The sequence below is a fragment of the Saccostrea echinata genome, unplaced genomic scaffold, assembly GCF_033153115.1.
Source record: "Saccostrea echinata isolate AGI-Se365-2 ecotype Australia unplaced genomic scaffold, CSIRO_AGI_Sech_v1 ptg000002l, whole genome shotgun sequence".
Taxonomy (NCBI): Eukaryota; Metazoa; Mollusca; class Bivalvia; order Ostreida; family Ostreidae; genus Saccostrea; species Saccostrea echinata.
The window spans coordinates 11,433,519-11,440,932 of record NW_026889751.1 but is presented as its reverse complement, the minus strand read 5'-3'; the positions used below and the strand labels follow the sequence as shown (position 1 = coordinate 11,440,932).

The 7,414-nt window shown below is 33.9% G+C and overlaps 1 long non-coding RNA gene across 1 annotated transcript; it reads right to left on the bottom strand.

The window, feature by feature from the left end:
• Positions 1–6,743: 6,743 nt before the first annotated feature.
• On the bottom strand, positions 6,744–7,414 carry LOC133200455 (uncharacterized). The gene is made up of 3 exons (XR_009722956.1): positions 7,344–7,414; positions 7,119–7,202; positions 6,744–6,818 (listed from the first exon to the last, which is right to left on the bottom strand). It is a non-coding gene; the product is annotated as an uncharacterized LOC133200455 (long non-coding RNA).

Below are 7,414 nucleotides of genomic sequence, written 5' to 3'. Positions count from 1 at the left end.
TTCAGAGGTGAATTTGTTGACTGATTGTTCATAATTTTACTTTCAGCAAATGCCACTGTGTGACAACTCCTTGATTAAAGTATCTTGCAGTTTATTTAAATTGAGATCTTTGTTACAATTCTTGGACCAATAATGGTGAATTTAGTTCTCTGACAGTATTTTTGTATGTTACAATAATTTTTGCATGAAATGCATTTTTTTGAAAGGCTTCTTTTCTTAATAATTCTTTTTAATAAAAAAAGAAGAAAAAAAGACAAGTAGGATTTATTTCAGCCATGTCTTTAATATGTATAATTTATTTCTACTTAAATTATTTTTTAGGAAAAATTAGTTGGTACCTGAGTAATAATTTTGTACAGGAGCTTATTTGAAGCAGTACTTAAATTAATCTGCAAGTTCACATGAATTCCACTCAGGAAGGGAGCTTTTCTTCATTTTTGTCTCACTTTATCATGCACAACAGGGTGTTAGGAAGGTACACATGTGGTCATGGAGAATGTGATAAATGACAGGTTTTTTATTTTGACATTTGAGACTTGTTAGCGATTCATAATCTGTACTCAGGCATCTCAATAGATTGTATTGTTTTTATGCTTTTTTGAGTCATTTAAATGTGGTCTAATATTAAAGGGATGTAACATTGTATGTAACCCCCAATATGCATGGAAACAGGACAATCTGATTTTGATGTCTGGACATTGTTGTTTGTTACCCAGAGTTCACCCTATCAGAAATTTAATCTTTTTATCAATTGTCATACAGTTACTTTTAGTTCATCATGATAAATAGTGAACAGGCAATTAAAAATTTCATGAAATGATGGAAATTGTATGTTCTTTTTTTCTGTAAAAACCTGGTTTAGGAAGAAGACATCATTGTTCATGGTAAATAGAATGTTCTATCATTAAAATGATAAATGTCCTAAGGACCCGGTTTAACTGTGGTGAGGGCCTGTCCCAAGACACAGTAAGATTATTCTAACTATGTTCATGGGGGATCAGTGTTCATGGATTTTGTGGGTAACCCTACCCACTAATATACATCCTCACAAACATTGATACACACTTACAATGAGTACAGTAGAGTTGTTTATCTAATCCAACATACAATTTATCAATGAAAATACATCCACACAAACCAGTAGAATTTTAGTTACCCATGAACATTGATCCCTGCAAATGGTGATTCAACAGAATTAAGTGATTCTGAAACTTCTGTCATGGAGTGGATTTGCAGATTATTATAAGCCTGTTAACAATCTGAGAGTCTAGTGGCTTTGTGATTCTCCTAAAAACAATGTATGTTCTTTAGATCCTTCACTGTTTAATTTCAAGTGTACATTTGCTTCATAAACTAATTTGTGGGCCCTTTTGACAGTGGATTAACAGGTCAGGTACACTACCTTCTATGGAAGGCACTTTTCATCACGTGACTATGTTTTCGTCAAACCAATTCCCCAATCAATTGAAGGAATCGCAAAGCATGACGGGCTACTACATGTACATGTTTACGATTCAACAGCGACGTGGATTTTGTCGGTCTACTGCATAATATTTACTTGGTCACCGGAAAAAATGTACTGTTTCTTTTTAGGTTACCTGAGTCACTCAGGTGACCTATTGCTATCCGTTTTCGTCCGTCGGCGTGCGTCGTGCATTAACTTTTGAACATTTTTAACTTCTTCTCCAGAACCGCTTAACCAATTTCAACCAAATTTGGTATATAGCATCTATGGGTGAAGGGGAACAAAAAATGTGAATTTCATGGTCCCTGCCCCCCTGGGGCCTGATGGGTGGGGCTAAAACCACCAAAATTAATGCAATCTTTAAAAAACTTCTTCTTTACTGCTGGACATCAAGCAGTCAAACTGTTGGCATGATTGTAATGAGCATTGAACCCTCTACCAAAATTGTGAAATTCATGGCCCCAGGGTCAGGGGTTCTGGTGCTAGGGTGGGGCTATATAGATCATATAGTGAAAGTGCATTATTTCTTTGAAAATCTTCTTCTCTGCTCCTGGGTATCAAATAAACAAATTAAGTACATAGTTATTAAGGGCAAGAGTGCCTCTTCCAAAATTGTGAATTTCATGGCCCCAGGGTCAGGGGTTCTGGTGTTAGGGCGGTGCTCTATTGATTATTTAGTGAAAATGCATTAATTCTTTAAAAATCTTCTTCTCTGTTCCTGGGTATATTAAATAAACTAAACAAGTATATAGTTATGATGAGCAAGAGTGCCTCTTCCAAAATTGTGAATTTCATGGCCCCAGGGTCAGGGGTTCTGGTGTTAGGGTGGTGCTCTAATGATTATTTAGTGAAAATGCATTAAATCTTTGAAAATCTTCTTTTCTGCTCCTGGGTATTAAATAAACTAACTAAGAACATAGATATGATGAGCATGGCTGTCTTTTCAGAAATTGTGAATTTCATGGCCCCAGGGTCAGGGGTTCAGGTGTTAGAGTGGGGCTCTATTGATTATTTGCATTAATTCTTTGAAAATCTTCTTCTCTGTTCCTGGGTATTAAATAAACTAACTTAGTGCATAGTTATGATGAGCATGGTTGCCTCTTCCAAAATTGTGAATTTCATGGCCCCTGGGTCGGGGTGTTGGTGTCAGGGTGGGGCTCAATTGATATATATATAGTGAAAATGCATTATTTCTTTGAAAATCTTCTCTCTCCTGGATATTAAATAAACTAAGTACATAGTTATGATGAGCATGGCTGCCTCCTCAGAAATTGTGAATTTCGTGGCTCCTAGGTGAAGGGTTCTGCTGTTAGGGCGGGGCTCTATTGATTATATAGGGAAAATGCATAAATTCTTTCAAAATCTTCTTCTCTGCTCCTGGGTATTATTCAAATAAAGAAAGTGCATGGTTATGATAAGGAAGAATGCCTCTTCCAAAATTGTGAAAATCATGGCCCCTGGGTCAGGGTTCTGGTGAAGGGGGGAGGGGCTCTATTGATTTTATAGTGAAAATGCATAATTTCTTTCAAAATATTTTTTCTACTACTGGTAGTAAAGCAAAGTTCTTCTTCCAGAATTGTGAGTTCATGGCTCCTGGATAAGATGTTCTGGTGTAAGGGGGGGGGGGGGGGGGCTTTATTTATTTATAATTATATAGTGAACATGCATTTCTTTGAAAATCTTCTATGCTTCTGGGCATATTCGAGGCAAACAGAGTAAAATTTTAGTTTGCAAGGGTATTTTTATCAGAGACCAATGTGAGAAGTAGTAATTTGGGATTAAAAATAGACATTTTGTTAATAGTCTGCATGGTAATAGTGTTAAATGGGGGACAGATAGATGCTATACCAATTATTCTGTTGATGCTTATCATACTATTTTTCTTGCTTTTGGGCAACATTTAAAGCTTCATTTATCAGTTTATGGATCCTCTAAATTGTTGTATTGTACTCCGGTGACCGTTAAGGCCATTGGGCCTCTTGTTTACTTTATAAGGCTGACATTGAAAGATTATATTCCCAAAGACACTGTTCCATGCTCACATTTGATATTGGAGTTGTTTTAGATGATTAATACACGTAGTTGCTTCCAATACTGTACAAACGCTTTGACGTTTGAATGTATATAAAAACATTTTGATGATATTGAGGAGCTAAATAATAATTGCGCACATTACACTGCTGTCTAAAACTATGTTCGTGTATATCACATGTAAAAAATACACTCACTGCTTTATAGACACAATAGCACCTACGTCTCTTTGAACAATAGTTTACGCCTTTGTATTACACATGTACAAGTTGATATAAGGCTTCTTAAAGAAAATTTTGTAAATGTGAGCATAGAAATGAAAGATAATACATCATTTCCAATATTTCTTTCAGTAATATCAAAAAAGAATTGAAAATGAGTTTCCAAGGGACAATTAAATTTCCACTTTATTTTCAATACACCTGAGTTTGTGTTGATACTTGTAGTAGCCCACAATGCATTGCGACTCATTCAAGAGTCGGTAAAGTAAACAGATAGCTAATTTACATGCAAATTTATGCCGACGTCAGAAAATCTAGTGGTCTTGACCTGATTAAGATTGAAGTAGAATGGACTGTATAAAATGTGAATGATTTTGGCTTTCCTTGACAAATTGATCTGAGAAAAGGCATTTGAAATGAAAATACTTTGAAAATCTCTGTTCTTGGGTATTTAATAGACAAAGTGTTTGATTAAAGTGAGCAAGAATATCTTAACTAAAATTGGGAAATTCTTGGGTTAGGGGTTCTGGGGAAGAGTTTGGCTCTTAATCATGCAATGAAAGTGCATTAATTCTTTGAAAGTCATCTTCTCTGCCACTTGGTGTTAAGTAATCAAACCAAGTGCATGATTATCATGTGCAAGAGTGCCTCTTCTAAAATTGTAAAATTCATAGCCTCTGGATTAGGAGTTCTGGAGTTAAGTAATGTATTGAACAAACAGTGAAAATGAATAATTTCTTTGATAATCTTTTCTGCTCCATGTAATTAAGCAGGCAAACTAAGTGCATGGTTTTAATGAGCAGGGGTGTCTCTGCAAAAATTATGAAATTCATGGTTCCAGGGAGGTGTTCTGGAGTCAGGCTGGGGCTCCATTACACTCATGTATCAAAAATTTTATCCAGCTGTAAGAAAAGCTAATCTCCTTTGTCATTCACCTATTATAATTAATCTCTGTAAAATAATGTTATTTATAGGTAAATGAATTATTCTGTAACAGATGTTGATTATAATCAGACTAACTATTCTGTTGAACACTCACTGGCCTTTTCCTCAGGTTTTGAAGCAACATATCTTTGTCTATTGGTTTATTTTGTTTCCTAAATCACCATATTCCAAAGATTCTTTACAGAGTTCTTTTATACTAAGTTGATTGTTAAGGCCCTTGGGCCTCTTGTCATGTTCAACCTTTGTTGATCATTTGCTATGTAGGACTTCCCATGCCTCGTCTAAGATGGAAAAGTAGTTCCCATGGTTGGAGAATGTTGCTGTATAAGCAGAATTTATAGCAAGGATTCAGTTTGAGCATTATTAGGGAGAGTTTTGAGACCCCTAAAATTATAAATAGCAATTCATTTTGTTTTAAGGGTAATAGTTATCTTTCGTAGCAATTTAATGTCAATAAATTCTCACTAAAAACCTATTTCAAATGAAGACAAATCGCTAAATTTGAGCCTTCCTCAAACTGATATGGAATCCATGATCAATGGAAAAAAATGAAAAGCAAAATCTTATAATGTCATTCACTTTTTTATTTAAATTGACTAGTATTTAAGACAATCATCATAAAAAAATGTAATATTGATGTTATGTAGTAAATATCACTAGAAAATATCTTTTTGCATGGTTAATGAATGCATTCTTTCACTGGCAACAAAATACATTCTTTTTGGTTCAAAACCATGTTTGGGTTCATCCTTATTTAAATCCTAAGAATTTCTTTATTGTCGATCTTAACGTTTTCTTCTTTGGCATACAACTGGACTTCTGAAAATTGAAATAGTCATTCAATTACAAATCCTTTATGAATTTTAGATCCTACAAGCCCAATCATTAATAAATCAGGAATCATAAAATGGATAACAAACAATAGGAATTGTAAACATAAAAGCTGAACATGACTTGTAAATACTCAATATTAGTTTTCTTACATAAGAATTATCAGCAGTATGGTATACCAAGTGAGAGGCATATATAGGGGCTCAAGAAATAAAGACAAATAAAGAAAAATATGGCAGGCAAAGATAAACCTCTTCCTTTTACGAGTTGTATTCAGCTTTTTTTAGGAAGAAAATGCTATAATTGCTAAAAATCATTACGTACCTCATCTAAAATAGGTGTAGTTTCATTTATTCTGCTCTCTGAATTTCTATTTTCTTGCACAACCTCAACATGCTGAAATAGAAATATTCTGTGAATTCTAAATGGAAATTCATAAATGCATGATTACACTGTTTCTAGTATTTCAGGTGAGCTTTTCTGATCACCCGTTGTCCGTCGTCTGTCTGTAAACTTTTCCCATTTTCAACTCCTTCTCAAGAACCACTGGGCCAATTTTAACCAAAATTGGTACAAAGCATTCTTCGGTGAAGTGGAAACCCCTAGAAGGGGAGATAATCAAGAAAAGACAGAAATAGGGTGAGGTCATTAGAAAATCTTCTTCTCAAGAACCCCAGAGCCAGAAAAGCTGACACTTAAATTGGGAATCATCCTGGGGGTAGTGTAGATTCTAAATTGTTCAAATCATGAAGTAACTCAGGTGAGTGTTGTGACCCATGGACATCTTGTTATTTCCATTGATCAACAAGAAAAAAAACATCTAATCAGCAATGATTTTTCTCTGATGGATCAGAAGTTTAACTTTTGGCACTCATCAAAAGTTTTCTATAGACTTAAACTTTAATTGAAAGTTTTAAATAATTTCAAGAAGTTATTTATGGAACTATAAAAAAAGAAATGAAATACTTTTCAAATTATACTTAACAATCTATCCCATAATCTTACCTTGTGATCAGTTTTGAATGTTTCTATGTTAAACAGGAATAGTTTCCTGGGTACAAATAGTTCTGGTTCTTCATCAAGTAACTGTTGACAGTCATGATTGCAAGTGCCCTGCAACACAAAGAGCATGTCTTAATTAGAGCTAAAATACATAATAAAGATTACTTTCAAAAGTAACATCTCAAGATGTATTTAAGATGTATAAATAGAGTCCTGGAAAATAACCACTTTTAACAAAAATTACTCACATTTTTGTTAACGGATTCTTTCAAATGTTTTAATTTCCTCCCTTGAAATTTGTTTGTCTTTGCATCTACAGTTACCTATAAAATGAAAAATTCGTCATGTATACTGTACATTACAGCATTCTTGTTAACACCTACATACAAGTACATTGTATATACAGCTACATGTACATGTAAACTCTCCAATACTCATTAAAAAATGAATAAATTTCCAAAACTAAACTGCCAAACATAATAATGAGTTTAAAAAATTGCTGACAGTTGGTCCCTTTGAGTTGCCCTAATATTTTTTTAAGTCATGAAGTACAATTACTTTGTTTCTTTATCAAAGCACAAAACAAGAAATTGAGAACATACATAATTAAATGAAGATTTTACCAATAACTCCTTGTGAATTGCAATCCACTTTGATTTTTCTGATTCCATAGACTGTCTTCTCTGCTGTATATTTGATGTCACTCCCTGAAAAAAAAATGATCAGAGTTTGCTAGACAAAAGAATTACATCCATCAATGTAAATTGAAACTTATTTATGCAGTCTAAAAATATCGAATAATACACCATTTATTTGGTATGACAAAGATTACAAAATTGAAAACATACCATCAGCTCTCTCTGAACCTTTGTCCATATTGTCTTAACTTTTTCCATCATTAGTCTTCTTTTAGCATTGG